This window comes from Petaurus breviceps, unplaced genomic scaffold (assembly GCF_028583685.1).
Source record: "Petaurus breviceps papuanus isolate PSGF00001 unplaced genomic scaffold, PetGlider_PUasm1.0 66, whole genome shotgun sequence".
Classification (NCBI taxonomy): Eukaryota; Metazoa; Chordata; class Mammalia; order Diprotodontia; family Petauridae; genus Petaurus; species Petaurus breviceps.
Window position 1 is genome coordinate 2581505 of NW_027186442.1, and position 17707 is coordinate 2599211.

Genomic DNA, 17707 nt, shown 5'->3' on the forward strand with positions numbered 1-17707 from the left:
AGAAAGCTTGCTTTAATATACCCAACAGGTGGTATGGCAGTCTTAGCAAAAAGACAAAGCAGAACCAAAATCCCTTCCACAGAATCCTTAACAAATAGTCCTCCATCCTCCAAATGAAGACTACAAGTGACTGGGAATTCATCATTTCCTGAGGAACCTTATCCCAACTGTGTCTAACTCTAAATTGTAGGGATATTTTCCCTTTAATGTATTGAAATGTGATTTTCTGTAACTTGTACCTATTCTTTGCCTTCCTCCCAACCCCATCCCAGATCAAGTAAACCTGTCAGTATAGATCTTGTTCCTTATAAAATCCATCAAATATTCAATTCTTGCTAAATGTTTCTGAGCTTCAACTTCTTCATCTATTAACTTGGTAGCAATGTAACATACATTTTATATCATCAAGCTATCATGAGGAATTTGTTTCAGAATTTGTAAAACATTTAAGAAGTATAAATTGTGATGATGATGATGACTATTTACTTATAAAAATCCTGTCTTTTATTCTGTCACTATATTTAGTTTAGCAGTTAAATTTCTTCAGCTTTGAAAGGGGAATATGTGTATTAAAACTAGTGAGTGGGGATGCTACATTTGCAAGCATATTTATGAGAATTTCTCCTATGGAAATGAACAGTATTTCCATGGAATAAAAAAATCTGCTTGTCTTTTCCCAAAGCTTCACATTTACCCTACTAAATTAAGTGTTGTTGTTTTATGTTCCACATGTGAAGGTTCTCTTTACAAAATATGAAAGCTGACATCTCTTTCCCCAAACGAATATGCAGTTCTCTTCCTTATTCATGGTTTCCAAAGTTTCCTGGCGATGCATCCTACAGTTACATCCTGCAGTGACAAGTCACATGTTTTGTCAGTCACAGTACATTACATTAGATAACATGAATGATGTGGTCTAAAGTGAAAGGACAGTGTAAGACTGGAATCAGGACACTACAAAAAAAGGATTTCCAGAACAACAGAAAAAAAATGCCTTTTAAGAGAAGTTTAAGAAGAAGAATCAAAAGACAAATCCCCTCACTGCTTCTGCCAGGAAATCAGTGACTTCCTAGGAAGAAGTATGTCTGATATAGAAAAAAAAATAGCGGGTAAAAAATAAGGAGAACGGGGCTCAACTTTATTTACTCTGTGTGCATAAGGCATTTCCCAACCAAAACTTCTATTTATTTGTAAAGTAGTGGGTTTGGAATGGATGCTCATTAAGGTTGCTTCTACTTCAAATATTTCATGGTTCTTTATCAAAAAATACAAAGTAATCATATCACTGGAAGAAAGATAGGGTGGGTGAAAACAATAAGAAGGAAGTAGGGGATAAGGGAAGAAAGGTTTAGTTCTCTTATGACTCACATTTGCAATCTCCCATATTGAAAGCACAGGGGGACAATTAGTAAAAAAATAAAAGTAAAATTTCATTAGCTAATTAATTTTGCCATAAATGATAAAGATCCAGGTAACATGACTTTTATAGAACCAAATATTGTAGATGGCTTCAACTGGATTCATTGAAAAATCTGTATGCATGTCAGTAAAGGTAAGGGAATTTTAATATTTTGCCTTGATAGGCCTAGGGAATTTGAAGATCTTCCCTGCCCCCTTAAGGACCTCACTTGGAGTCCAACAAGGGAAACATGCTTAGAGGAGGTTTTGCTTTGGAGCTCACTTATGGGGAGAGTTGTGTGATTTGGCCAAATGAAACTCTAGGTAGCTATTGAGCCCTCTGGCTCTAAAAAGTCAGATGCTGATGCTTCTCTCTCTGGTAACTATGTATTGTAGGTAATGGTGAGACAGCTAGAAGCCCAGTTTGCTGGTCTGTTGAATTGTGTTATTTTGCCTGTCTGCAATTTTTGTCTGCTTGTAATTTCAGTTTATATTTTCTCTGAAGTTCAGGGTGCTAACTTTTCTCCTTGAACTAAGTAAATTATGTGTGTGTGTGTGTGTGTGTGTGTGTGTGTGTTTGATTAAAGTAAGACTATTAACCCATTTTTGAATTGCTTTCCTTTAGAAATGCAGATCAAAGAACCTGTGCTAGTAGTCATCTTGGGTATGCTAGGGTCCTTGCTGTTACAATATGGTACTCTTTTAAGGAATTTGCCAATATTATTCTTTGACTCCTATGTATTAGTTAATTTTTATATATTGCTAGTTTTCCCCCTCTAAAATAGGATTTATTCGTTTCATCATGGAGGTATAAATCATGCCTCTTTTTAAATCTTTCTACAGATGTTGGTTAAAGATGAAAAGGAGATGCACTATGGTTTCCCCCAATTATCTTAATTTGAGATGAATAAATCAATGGATTAGTCAAAAATAATTTATTTATAAAGTTGATACCATGTTCCTATCACTATATTCAATTACTAAGGCACAAAGAAAAGAAAAGAAAGACCACAGCATGTTAGAGGGAGAAGATACTTTAGAGATCATATTGTCCAATCCCTTTAATTCTGCAGATGAACAAACTAAGAATCAGAAATGGGAAGTTCCTTGTTGAAATTTACACAGTGGCAGAGTAAAGGTTGGGGAGAAAAATCTACTGATTCTTGGGAGGGCCTAGAGTCAAAAAAAGGTTTTGTGGTAAAAAGAAATAGCTCCTTTTTTTCATTCATGCGTTCTTGGTGGCACAGCAGTGTCCAGAAGACCAAACAATTTTGTGTGAGCGTTGGTCATGCAGTCATCTGTGGAAGAAAGATGTACAAATACAATCATGAATAGCACCAAATAGAGCAGGAGAGTTATCTACTTAAAGTAGATGCTTGGGTGACAAGCTGCTTTGTGACAAATATATCTTTAATGAAAGAAAAAAATAATCTTACAGGGTTTATTGATGGCTAACAATTGCTTTTAAATACAGTCTAGTAACTGGGCATGTTAACCTTCCTTTTCCCCACTTTTTCAGTTGGTTTGAGTTTGAGATACATAATTATTATTTAAAAAAAAATGTCACTGCAATACAACATTAATTCTCTGACCCTCCCCCTCACAACTCCACCTCTGAATGAAATATAGCAACAGATAAAGGAGGAGAGGGAAATAAAAATAAAGAAATCCCAACTGATAAGGAAGGAGAAAGGTTAACTTTATCATGACTCTTCCATTCTAAGTCTACAATCCAAATAATGAAATAAAACTGAATAAGGATACTAGAAAATGAGGACCAGATGTAGTGTGTAGCTTTAAAATCAGTTATGTAACAAAAATGATTAAAAACAAATGCAATTTGGCACAATTTCAAGCAACAAACTTTCCTGAGAATACAAGTCTGATAATGCCATAATCTTCTCAAGAAACTTTAATGGCTCCCTATTGCTTCAGGGTAAAACAAAAACTCACCATGAGTTTATGTCCCTTAACAATTTGACTGGAGCCTCTATTTGTAGGTTTAATACCGTGTTTCCCCGATAATAAGACACTGTCTTATTTTTTTTTTTTGGACAGAAAAACACCAGAGGGCTTATTTTCAGGGGAGGGCTTATTTTAATGAACATTGACAGCAATTTTAATAAACAGGTAAATGTGAACAAAACAATGTACCAGCAAGCAAATCACTGGGGAAGAACAGGATGACGCGCTCACTGCTGCAGCTCTGATTGGATGCAGTTGGGAGCGCGGCGTGAGTTTCACGGGGGGGAGGGGGGAACGGTGCATACAGAGGGTATCGTAATGTAGCATGTAGTGCAGGGGATCACCTTCACTACAGTAGCAATCTCAATAGGGCTTATTTTGGGGGGAGGGCTTATTTTAGAGGAATCTTACACAGTAAGGGGAGGGCTTATTTTCGGGATAGGTCTTATTATCAGGGAAACACGGTATACTTTACTCCTATTCATGCCCTTTACCCTTTTTTATTTCACTAAACTTTGCTTCTTTGAGAAATCTTCTCAAGGTAGAGCAAAGATGTTGGAGTAGAGAAAGCACCCAGTCTAAGTCTCCCAACGTTTCCCTCCAAACAGCTTTAAAGCAACACCACACATTGAATTCTGGAGTGACAGAGCCAACAAAATGTCAGTGTGGGACATTCTTCTAGCCCAAGATAACTTAGGTCCGAAGAAAGATCTGTGACATAGGGATGGATGTTTCCACATGGCCAACATAGATAAAATGCCAGTGGTGGGACTAGATGGTGGTGACAGAAGTAGCAGCAGTTTTAGGAGCTTTCAAACCAAGGACTGGAAGGGGAACTCTTAACTGGTCAGAGAGAGTTTATAGGGGACCCCTGTGCTCACAATGGAAAGAAGACCATATGCTATTTAGTAAATTCATTGCCAATACTCATTAAAAATAATTAAACGGCATTTTATGTTTTTCCACAATTACATATTCAAAAAAAAATTAGCATTCATTTTTTTCAAGATTTTGGCTTCTGAATTTTTCTCCTCTACTCTGTCCCCTCCTCTCTTCTGAAAATGGCATGCAGTTTGATACAATTTACACATGTGCTAACATATTTTCATATTTTTCATAATGGAGGAAGAAATAGATGAGAAAAAGTAAGATCACGAAAAAGAATTAGGAAAAAAATATGCTTTAATCTGCATTCTGAGTCCATCAGTTCTTTATCTGGATATGGATAGCCTTTTCCTTCATGAGCCTTTATACTTGTCTTGTATCATTGTGTTGCTGAGAAGAGATGAGTCATTCATATTTGCTCATCACACAGTGTTGCTAATGCTGTGTACAATAATTTCCTGGTTCTGCTCATTTAACTTTGCATAAGTTTGTACAAGATTTTTTCAGATTTTTCTGAAATTTGCCTGTTTATCATTTCTTATTGACCAGTATTATTTCATTATATGTATATTCCACAGATTTTTCAGTCATTCCCCAACTGATGGACATCTCTTCAATTTCTAATATTTTGCCACCATGAAAAGAAATTTTATAAACATTTTTGCATATGTAGGCTCTTTTCCCTTTTTTATGATCTTTTGAGGACATAGACTTTGTAGTGGTATTGCTGAATCAAAGGGTATGCACAGTTTGCTTTCCCTTTGGCATAGCTACAAATTCCTCTCCACAGTGGTTGGATTACTTCACAACTTTACCAACAGTACATTAGTGTCCCAATTCCCCCACATTCTCTCCAACATTTATCATTGCTCATTTTTGTTATATTAGTAAATCAGTGAAGTGGTATTTCAGAATTGTTTTAATTTGCATTTCTCTAATTAAAAATGCTTTAGAGCACTTCTTAATATGCCCAGAGATAGCTTTGATTTCTTCATCTGAAAACTGCCTGTTCATATCCTTTGACAATTTGTCAATTGGGGAATGGCTTGTCTTCTTATAAATTTGACTCAGTTCTCTATATATTTCAGAAATGAAGCCTTTATCACAAATGTTAGCTGTAAAGACTATTTCCAAACTTTCTGCTTTCCATCTAATTCTTGCTGGCATTGTTTTTTTTTTTTGTACAAAGATTTTTCAATTTAATATGATAAAAATTCTTTATTTCACATTTTGTAATGCTCTCTCTTTTTTGTTCATGAATTCCTTCCTTCCCCATAGAGCTGACAGGGAGACAGTTCCTTCCCCTTCTAATTTGATAGCTTCATTGTCTATGCTATCTTTTAGTAAGTCAGAGTCTCCTTCTTTATCTCTTTTAATTAGGTCTGTTTTTGCTTTTATTTTTTCTGATTAGGATTAGTACCCATACTTTTTTCTTTTTACTTCAGCTGAAGCATAATAAATTCTGCTGAGGTCTTTACCTTTACTATGTGTATATTTCACTGCTTCAGGCATGTTTCTTGTAATCCATATATTGTAGGATTCTAGGGTTTTTTTTGTTTGTTTTTGTTTTATCTATTCTGCTCTCTACTTCCATTTTATGGGAGTTTTCATACCATTTACATTCACAGTTATGATTACTGTGAATACTCCATCCTATTTTCCTCATGTGTGTATTCTCTCTTCTTCCACTTTTTCCCACCTCACTAATATTTTGTTTCTGTCTACCACTCCCTCTGATCTGTCCTCCCTTATGTCCTATGTTATCGTGATAATCACTTCCTAATATTTTAATTGTTTCTTTCTGGATACTTGTAGTCTTTTTTCCTTGATCTAATAATTGATGTTTTTTTCTTTTTTTTGTGGGTCACTTTCTGAAGAAGATCAGTAGATTATTTCAATTCCTATTTTGTCCTCTGGTTCCAGGCTATCAGGGCATTTTTCCTTGATAATTTCTTGAAAAACGTTTTCCAGGTCTAACTTGTGAGTATGGCTTTCATGCAGTACTGGGACCCTGATATTGTCTTTCCTGGTTCTATTTTCCAGGTTAGTTCTTTTTCCCATGAAGTATTTTATATTATCTTCTATTTTTTTTCATTCTTTTGAGTTTGTTTGATAGACTCATGATTTCTCATAGAGTCATTAGCTTCCACTTCCTCAATTTTAAATGTTGATATGTTTTCCTTGATTAGCTTTCTACTTTCTTTTCCATTCAACCAATTATGCTCTTAAAGGAGTTTTTCTTTTCTTCACTAGATTTTTTTATCTCCTTTTACCTTTGGTCAATTCTACTTTTTAAACAGTTTTCCAGACTGGCTAATACAACAAAACAGGAAATTTTAAATCCTGGAGTAGATGTGGGAATATTTGAACACTGATACATTATTGCTGGAGTTGTGAACTGATCCAACTTTTTAGAAGAGCAATTTGGAACTATGACCAAAGGGATATAAAACTGTGCATATTCTTTGACCCAGCAATACCACTTCTAAGGCTATATCCCGAAGAGATCATACAAATGGGAAACGGACCCATAAATACAAAAATATTTATAGCAGGGGTGGCTAGGTGGGGCAGCAAATAGAGCACCAGCCCTGGAGTCAGGAGGAATTGAGTTCAAATCCAGCCTCAGACACTTAACATTTACAAGTCACTTAACCCCTATTGCCCTGCTCTTACCCCTCCAAAAAGCAATAAGCAATATGTGTGTATTTATTTATTTGTTTGTTTATTTATAGCAAATCTTTTTGTGGTAGCAAAGAATTGAAAATTTAGGGGATGCTCATCAACTGGGGAATGGCTGAACAGGTTATGGTATATAAATGTAATGAAATATTATTGTTTTATAAGAAATGATGAGCAGACATACTTCAGAAAAGCCTGGAAAGACTTATATGAACTGATGCTGAGTGAGGGGAGCAGAACCAAGAGAACATTGTACACAGTTATAATCACATTGTGCAATGATTAACGTTGATAGATTTGCCTCTGCTCAGCAATGCAAGGTCCTAAAGACAACATCACAAGGTTCATGATGGAAAATTCTACCCACATCCAGAAAAAGAAATATGGAGTCTGAATGCAGATTGCAGCATACTATTTACTCTCTTTTTTATTTCATTTTGCTTTCTTTTGTCTTTCATATAATTTATTCCATTAGTTATAATTCATCTTTACAGCCTAATATAAAAATATGTTTAATATTAATGTATATGTAGAGCCTATATCAGATTGCACACCATTTGGGGGATGGAAGAGTGCAGGGGAGAACATTTGAAACTCAAAAGTTTGTGGAAATAAATATTGTAAACTAAAAAATAAATAAATGTTAAAATAACAATAATAATATTAATAAAAATTAAAATTGCAAAACTGGAAACTATGATTTCATAAGACATCAAGAATCAATGATATAATGTTTTTAAATGAAAAATAATGTGAAATATCCCATCAGAGAAATAACTGACCCCCAAAATATTGCAAGGAAAAATAATTTAAGAATTATTAGACAACTAAATGTCATGATTAAAGAAAAATATATACATAATATGTTAAGAAAATATCAAAGAAATCTGCCTTGATATACTAGAAGAATAGAATGAAATAAGAATTGAAAGAATCCACTGATGATCACCTGAAAGAGATCCCAAAATGAAAACTCTGAAGAATATTACAGCCAAATTATTATAACATTAAAAATAATAATTATTATTATTATAGCCAAATAAAGCATTCAAATACCAAGGCATCACAGTAAGAATCACGTAAGAACTTATAGCTACCATACTAAAAAAGCAGAGGGCATGGAATACAATATTCTGGAAGGCAAAAGAGCTAGGATTACAACCAAGAAATTTTACCTTAAAAATGAATTAATCCTTTATAGGAAAAATGAATATTTAATGAAATAGATGGTGTTCAAGCATTTGTGATGAGAAGGCAAGAGCTGAGTTAAAAAAAAAAATAAATATATATATATACTTTTAAATACAAGACTCAAGAGAAACATAAAAAAATAAATATGAAATAGAAATCATGAGCAACTCAATAAGGTTAAACTGTCTTTCTATATAGGAAGAAAATATATGTAATGTCTAAGAACTTTATTATTGTTAGTGTAGTTAGAAGGAGTATACATAGGAAAAGGGCATGGGAATTATTCAATTATTTAAGGATAATGTAAAGAAAATGAACAGGTGAGAAAGATGGATGCTCCAAGAAAAAGGAAGAGGAAGAGACAGAATAGGAAAATTTTACATAAAAGAAGTATAAAAAAATAAAAGTTCAGAGTAAAGCAGAAAACTGTGTGACAGTGGGCAATGTTTGAATCTCATTCACATCTAAATTGGATCAGAGGGAAATGTGTATGTGTTTGTATGTGTGTGTGTGTATGTATACATATACACACATACAAACTTACACTCAATTAGCAATATGAATCTATCTTGCCAAACAGGGAAGCAAGAAGTAAAAAAAAACATTAAGAGAAAGAGGGGAGTAATGAAAGGGAGGGCAGATAAATGAAGGCAGTGGTCAAAAGCAAAACAGACCTTAGAAGAGGGACATTACAAAAGGAGAAAGAGAAGGATAAAAAGAAGAAAATAGGATAGAGGGAAATACACAGCTAGTGATCATAGCTGTAAATGTGAAAGGGATAAACTCACCCATAAAATGGAAAAAGAAAAATGTATTAGAAACCAGAATTTAAAAATTTACTGTTCACAAGAAATACACTTGACTCTGGGAAGCAACGGCGTGGCGGCAGAGGCAGGCCAGGAGGAAACCTGATCAATGAGAGGGGCAAGTCGTCCCACCAACCACAAGGGCCACTACCAGGCCTATCACCAAAGGGCTGGACCAAGAAAGAGCAAAGTAAGAATCAAATCCAGGGCCCTTGTCTCCGACAGCAGATATTCCTGGGACTACCACCCCATATCTCAGAAATTAAAAAAAAAAAGCCCCTATCAGGCCCTCCAAGGACCATGATGGCAGAGTGAATCCTGGCTGCTGCAACCTCCCACCCCCTAATCCTGAAAACATAGCAATTATTGCCCCAGATCAAAACCCTAAACAATAAAGGCTTGAGAAACCTAGAGGAAGGGCATGGCTAGGGCCCTGCCTCAAAATGGGTAGAAAGCAGAATACAATGACTCTGGAGTCCTACTATCCTCAGAGAGAGAAACCAAACTCAGAGGCTGACAATGTTGAATCCATTCCCACAGCTGAATTATCAACAGAGAACAGGTCCCAAGCACAGAAGGCTCTCCTAAATGAGCTCAAAAGGAACTTTGATTATCAAATGAGAGAGATAGAAGAAAAAATGAATAATTCTTTTAAAATTAAAATTTAAAAATTAGAAAAAAAAATTATAATGAAGAAAACAGCTCCTTAAAAAGAAAAGTGTGTGATATGGAAAAGGAGCACCAAAAACTAACTAAGGAAAATAATTCGCTAAAAACTAGAAACAACCAAATTGAAGCAAATAACTCTATAAGGAACCAAAAATTAGTCAAACAAAACAAAAATAATGAAAAATTAGAAAAAGAGGTAAAATATATTAATGGAAAAATAACTGACCTGGAAAACAGATCCAGGAGAGATAATCTGAGAATCATAGGTCTACCAGAAAATCATGATGAAAAATGAGCCTGGACAACATTCTCCAAGAGTCCATTAAGGAAAACTGCCATGAGGTACTAGTACCTGAGTGTAAAATAGAATTGAGAGAATACGCTGGACATGTCCTGAAAGAGACGCCAAACTGAAAAGTCCTAGAAATGTTGTGGCCAAACTCAAGAACCACTAGGTAAAAAAGAAAATACTTCAAGTGGCCAGAAAGAAACAATTCAAATATCGAGGATCCACAGTGAGGATTGCACAGGATTTGGGAGTCTCTACAGTGAAAGATCAGAGGCAGTGGAATACAATTTTTTGCAAGGTAAAAGAGCTCGGGTTAAAACCAAGGTTCACCTACCCAGAGAGACTGAGCATATTATTCCAGGCAAAGAGATGGTCATTCAATGATATAACAGATTTACACACCTTCCTGATGAAAAAGCCAGAGCTCACTGGAAAATTGAACCTCCAATTACAAGATTCAAGAGTGACATAGAAAGGTAAAAAAGGAAAACACATACACACACACACACACACACACACACACCCTGTTATTTAATAACAGCAAACTGTTTATAGAGAAGTAGAGGGTAAGAGTATAAATTAGAAAAAAATGATAATTAAAAAGATCTTATTAAGGACTAGAAGGGGACTGCAATGGAAGAAGAGAAATGAATGAAGTGGAAAAGGGTAAATTATGCCACACAAAGAGGCATAAAAACAATATCACAGAGGAAAAGAAGGGAGGGAGATGAGTATTATATAAGCTTTTCCCTCATTGGTTCTGGTGCAGTTAAGCATAGGACTCCAGGGAGAAGAGACACAAAACATATCATAACAGATGGAAAGAGGGGAGGTAGAGGAGCTTTGCATGGGATTTGTTCCTGTCACTCTTGGTGTGAAGAAGAAATAACATAATTCATTAAGCATAAACATATCCTACAGGCAATAGGAGAGGAAAAGGGCTATAAAAAGGGAGGGGTGGTGGTTAGAAGGGAGGGAAGAGGTAAGGGGAAAGGGTAGGAAAAGGGAGGGGGGCTGATAAGGGAATACTGAGGGAAGCAGTGGTGAAAAGGAAAACTATTAAGGAGAGGAAGGGAGAAGGAGAGAAAAAATATAAGCTTTAATGGGGGGGGGATAGGATGGAGGGAAAGAAACAGATGGTAATCATTACTGTGAATGTGAATGGAATGAACTCTCCCATAAAACAAAGACAGATAGAAGAATGGATTGAAAATGATAATCATACAATATACTGTTTATAAGAAATACATCTGAAACAGAGGGATACAAACGGAGTAAAGGTAAAAGGCTGGAGTAAAATATATCATCCCTCAGCTAAAGTAAAAAGAGCAGGGGTAGCAATCCTTATCTCAGATAAAGCAAAAGTTGATCTAATTAAAAGAGATGAGGAAGGAAACTATATTCTGCTAAAAGGCACCATCGAGAATGAAGCAATATCATTACTTAACATATATGCACCAAGTGGTACAGAACCCAAATTCCTAGAGGAACAGGTAATGGAATTAGAGGAAGAAATATATAGCAAAACTATACTAGTTGGGGACCTTAATCTCCCCTTCCCTGAATTAGATAAATCCAACCTCAAAATAAACAAGAAAGAAGTTAAGGAGGTGAATAGAATTTTAGATAGGGTAGGTATGATAGATCTCTGGAGAAAACTGAATGGTTATAAAAAAAGGAATATACCTTCCTTTCAACGGTACATGGCACATACACAAACATTGACTATGTACTAGGACATGAAAAGCTCACAATTGAGTGCAGAAAGGCAGAAATAATTAGATGCATCATTCTCAAATCATGAGTCAATAAAAATAATATGCAATAAAGGGCCATGGAAAGACAGACTAAAAACTAATTGGAAATTAATGTAATCCTAAAGAATGAGTGGGTCAAACAATAAATCATGGAAACAATCAGTAACTTCATTCAGGAGAATGACAACAATGAGACAACATACCAAAATGTGTGGGATGCATTAAAGGCAGTTCTTAGGGGAAGTTTTATATCTCTGAGTGTATACATGAATAAATTAGAGCAAAGGGAGGTCAATTAATTATGCATGAATTTGAAAAAGCAAGGAAAAAAATTGAAAATCCCCAATAAAATACTAAACTAGAAATATTGAAAACCAAAGGAGAGATCAATAAAATTGAAATTAATAAAACTATTGAATTAATAAATAAAACAAAGAGCTGGTTTTATGAAAAAAAAACAAAAAAATTGATAGACCCTAAGTCAATATGATAAAAAAAAGAAAGAAGAAAACCAAATTATGAGTATCAAAAATGAAAAGGGTGAACCTACCACCAATGAAGAACAAAGTAAATAATAATTAGGAATTATTTTGCCCAGTTGGATGCACATAAACTTGACAATATTAATGAAATGGGTGAATATTCACAAAAAAATATAGGTTGCCCAAATTAACAGAAGAGGAAGTAAATTACTTAAATAACCCATCTCAGAAAAAGGAATCAAACAAGTCATCAGTGAACTCCCTAGGAAAAAATCTCCAGGGCCAGATGAATTTACTAGTGAATTCTATAAAATATTTAAAGAACAATTGATTCCAATGCTCTACAAACTATTTGGGAAAATTAGTGAATAAGGAGTCCTACCAAATTCATTTAATGACACAATTAGGGTACTGATGGCGGCAGAGCCAAGATGGCAGAGTAGAAGCATGACCTTCCCATGGCTCTGGCTTCCACCTTCCCCAATCCATGTAAAAGGGGGACTCTAAACAAACTTTGGAGCTGCAGAACCCACAAAATGACACAGAGAAGCTAACGTCCTGCTGAGGAAAGCCCAGCAGGCCAGCAGGAATTACCCAGCGCAATGCTCTGGGAGCCAAACCCAGCCCCACACAGAGGCTTTAGCCCCAGGGCGGGCCTGACCAGCTGCCTGCCAGAGGGACTCCAGATCAGCAGCAGCTGTGGCCATTTCCAGATTTATCAACACATAGATGCGAAGGACAAGGTGAGAAGCCAGTGCAGTCTGGACTTTGGGACGCAGTAAATGGGAGTGCGTGGCTTTTACCCCCGTGGCGAGAAACCACTGAGATGCCGGCACAGCCAGCCAGTGCCACGTGGCAGTTTCAGCTCCTGGCCTGCAGAGAGTAGGGGGGACCAAGCACCAGTCTGAGGGGGAATCATTCTTGCTTTAACCCCCTTGGATCTGGACTGCAGTCTAGGGTGGAGGTCCTGGGGTGTGTGTCCAGCTTGCCAGAGAGTGTAGAGACCTCAGAGAGGGCACCCATCTAATAACTCCGGCAGCTGAGAAAACCCCAGTGTTTGGGATGTAAACTCCCCTTTCTGGTGGTAGAGTCCTACTGTGGCAAAAAGCACAAAAGTCAAATAATTGAGTGGCAAAATGAGCAGGGAAAAGGAAACAAAGCAGACAGAAGATTCCAACATTACACTCCTATTTGGGGGAAAAGAAGGAGCAAGGCATGGAGCAGGAGGAAAACTGTGAACTCAGAACTCCTGCACCAAAAGCTTCAAAGGAAAATATGAGCTGGTTACAGGCCATAGAGGACCTTAAGAAGCAGATAAGAGAAGTGGAGGAAAAATTGGGAAGAGAAATGAGAACAATGCAAGAAAATTATGAAATGAGAGTCAACAGCCTGACTGAAGAAAATAATACCTTAAAAAACAGACTAACTCAAATGGCAAAGGAGGCTCAAAAAGGCAATGAGGAGAAGAATGCCTTAAAAAGCCGAATTTGCCAGAAGGAAAAAGAATCTCAAAAGATCACTGAGGAGAATCATTGCTTCAGAATTAGATTGGAGCAAATGGAAGATAAAGATTTTATGAGAAATCAAGATGCTGTTAAACAGATCCAAACAAATGAAAGAATAGAAGGCAATGTGAAATATCTCATGGGAAAAACCACTGACCTGGAAAATAGATCCAGGTGAGATAACTTAAAAATTATTGGACTACCTGAAAGCCATGACCAAAGTAAGAACCTAGAAAGCATCCTCCAGGAAATTCTCAAAGAAAACTTCCCTGATGTTTTAGTACCAGAGGGCAAAATAGAGGTTGAAAGAATCCACCGATCACCTCCTGAAAAAGATCCCAAAAAGAAAACTCCTAGGAATATTATAGCCAGGTTCTGGAATTCCCAGATTAAGGAGAGAATATTACAAGCAGCCAGGAAGAAACAATTTGAATATTGTGGAAACACAATCAGGATAACACAGGATCTGGCAGCTTCTACACTGAGGGATTGAAGGGCTTGGAATGTGATATTCCGGAGGTCAAGGGAGCTGGGATTAAAACCAAGAGTCACCTACACAGCAAAACTGAATATCATGTTTCAGGGGAAAATATGGTCATTCAGGGGAATAGAGGACTGTTAAGAATTCTTGATGAAAAAACCAGAGTTGAATAGAAAATTATACATTCAGATACAAGAAGCAAGAGAAGCATGAGAAGGTAAATAGGGAAAAGAAATCATAAGGAACTTATCAAAGTTGAACTATTAATATTCCTACATGGAAAAACAGTAATTGTAACTTATGAAATTTGTCTCAGTAGTTGAAGGGAATAGAAATTCTATTTCATATATATATATATATATATATATATATATATATATGTATATGTCTATATATGAGGGTATATGGGCCTATGAATACATATGTGAATGTGTGTATATATGTTTACAGGTATACAAAATAGAGGGCACAGGACCAATTTAACAGGAAGGGATGATACTTAAAAGGTGAAATTAAGAGGTGAGAGGAATATAATGAGAGGAGTTGGGGAGAGACAGATTGGGGCAAACTATCTCATACAGAAGAGGCAAGAGAAAATGGTTACAATGGAGAGGAAGAAGAGGAAGGCAAAAGGGAATGGGTCAACCTTATTCCCATCGAATCTGGCTTGAGAAGGGAGTGAAATACACACTAAATAGGGGATCTCACCATCCAGGAGAATAGGTGGGGAAGGGGATGAGAGGGGGAATGATGGAAGGGAGAGCAGGCTCGGGGGAGGGAAGTTAGAAGCACCCACTTTTGAAAAGGGACAGGATCAAAGTAGAGAATAGAACAAGTGGGAGGTGGAATAGGAGGGAGGGAAATATAGTCATTCTTTTACAATATATCTACTCTGTTATTGTTTTGCATTAGCTGCACATGTACAACCTATACTGAACTGCTTGTCTTCCCAATGGGGGTGGGTGGCAGGGGGCGAAGGGAATGAATCTGGAATTGAAAATTTTAAAATCAAATATTCAAATATATATATATATATATATGTGTGTGTGTGTGTGTGTTTGTATTTACTATTATTATTACCATCTTATATGTAATTAAGAAATAAGATATACAGTCACTGAGGCATAGAGTTCAACTGGAAAAGTGGAAACGGGTATGGGAGAAAATATGGGAGAGAGCAGATTGGAGGTGGGGATATCCTATGGGACTGCTGTTTTGGGGGGATGGGTGGGGGAAAAACGGGGAGAAAATTTGTAACTCAAAATCTGGTGGAAGCGAATGATGTAAACCAGAAGTTAATAAAGCATTAAAAAAAAAAACAAGGTACTGATACCTAAATCAAGAAGAGATAAAACAGAAAGAAAATTATATACCAATATCCCTCATGAATATCGATGAAAAATTTTTAAATAAAATATTACCAAAAAGACTACAGCAATTTATCGCAACAATAATACACTTTGATCAAGTAGGATTTAATCTTGGAATGCAAGGATGGGTTAATGTTAGGAAAAGCATCAGTATAATTGACCATATCAACAATAAAACTAGCAGAAACCATATGATTCTCCCAATAGATGAAGAAAAGGCTTTTGACAAAATACAACATCCATTCCTATTAAAAACATTAGAAAGCATAGGAATAAATAAAGCCTTCCTTAAAATAATAGGTAGCATCTAATTAAAGCCATCAGCAAACATTATATGTAATGGGCAATAGCTAGAAGCATTCCAATATGATCGGGGTGAAATAAGGAGGTCCACTATCACCCCTCTTCTTCAATCGGGTACTAGAAATGTTAGCAGTAGCAATTAGAGAAGAAAAAGAAATCAAATTAGGCAAAGAAGAGACCAAGCTATCACTCTTTGCAGATGATATGATGACATACTTAGAGAATCAAGTAAAAAACTACTTGAGGCTATAAGTAAATTTGGCAAAGTTCAGGATATAAAATAAAGCCACATAAATCCTCAGCATTCTTGTATATTTCAAATGAAATTCAAAAGCAAGAGATAGAAAGAGAAATCCCATTTAAAGTTACTGTAGACATTATAAAATATTTGGACATCTACCTGCCAAAACAAAGCCAAGACCTATATGAACTCAACTACAAAATACTTTTCACACAAATAAAGTCATATCTAACTAATTGGAAAAACATCAATTGCTTGTGGTTGGGTCAAGCTAATATATCAAAAATGACAATTTTACCTAAATTAAATTATATATTTAGTTTCTAACCAATCAGTTTACCAAACAACTACCCTTATAGAGCTAGAAAAAATAGTAACAAAATTCATTTGGAAGAACAAAAGGTCCAGAATATCAAGGGAATTAATGAAAAAGAAATGCTAGCGATGGTGGACTAGCTATACCATATTTTAATATGTACTATTAAGCAGCAGTCCTCAAAAGTACTTGGTACTGGCTAAGGAATAGAGTAGTGGATCAATGGAATAGATTGGGTACACAAGACTCAGCAGTCTTGTGTAAAATCAAATCATCTAAATGGGTGCATGATCTAGGTACAAAGGCTGATACTGTAAGCAATCTTTGAAAGCAAGGAATAATTTAACTGTCAGATTTGTGGAGAGTTGAAGACTTTATGACCAAAAAAGAATTAGAGGGCATTATAAAATGCAAAATGAATGAGTATAGTAAATTGAAAAGCTTCTATACAAACAAAGCCAATTTAACCAGGATTAGGAGGTAAGTGGAAAATTGGGAAAGAATTTTTACAACCTATGTCTCTGATAAAGGCCTCATTTCTAAAATATACAGAGAATAGAGTCCAATCTATAAGAATACAAGTCATTTCCCAATTGATAAATGGTCAAAGGATATCAACAGGTAGTTTTCAGAGGAAGAAAGTAAAGATATTTATAAGGATATGAAAAAATGCTCTAAATCACGATTAGAGAAATGAAAATCCATACAACTCTGAAGTAACACATGTCACCAGTCAGATTGGCTAAGATGACAAAACAGGAAAATGAAAATGCTGGAGAGGATGCAGACAAATTGGAAAACTAATGCATTGCTGGTGGAGTTGTGAACGGATTGAACCATTCTGGACATAAATCTAGAATTATGGCCAAAGGGCTGTAAATAATTTCCTACCCTTTGACCCAGCAATACCACTTCTAGGGTCATATCCTAAAGAGATCATAGAAGTGGGAAAAAGACCCATATGTATAACCATATTTATAGCAGCTCTTTTTGTGGTAGCAAAGATTTGGAAATTAAAGGGGTGCCCATCAATTGGGGAATGGCTGAACAAATTGTGGTATATGCATGTAATGAAATACTATTGTGCTATAAGAAATGAGGAGCAGATGAACTTCATATTTACCTGGAGAGGCTTATATGAACTGATGCTGAGTGAGACGAGTAGAACCAGGAGAAATTTGTGTACAATTACAGACACAACGTATGTGTGACGACCAACTTTGATAGACTGGGCTCTTCTTAGCAATCCAGAGTCTTAAGTCAACCCCAAAACACTCATGATGGAGAGAGATGTCTACACCCAGAGAAAGAACTGAGTTTGAATCCAAATTGAAGCAAACTACCTGCTCTTTTTCTTTTCCTGTTTG

The 17707-nt window shown here is 35.9% G+C and overlaps 1 long non-coding RNA gene across 1 annotated transcript in view; it reads right to left on the minus strand.

Moving 5' to 3' along the window:
* Positions 1–2318: 2318 nt before the first annotated feature.
* The window catches only part of LOC138173875 (uncharacterized), a 305010-nt gene continuing 289621 nt past the window's right edge, over positions 2319–17707 (minus strand). Inside the window, exon 6 of the long non-coding RNA XR_011171555.1 lies at positions 2319–2696. This is a non-coding gene — a long non-coding RNA (uncharacterized lncRNA). The remainder of the gene's footprint in view (positions 2697–17707) is intronic.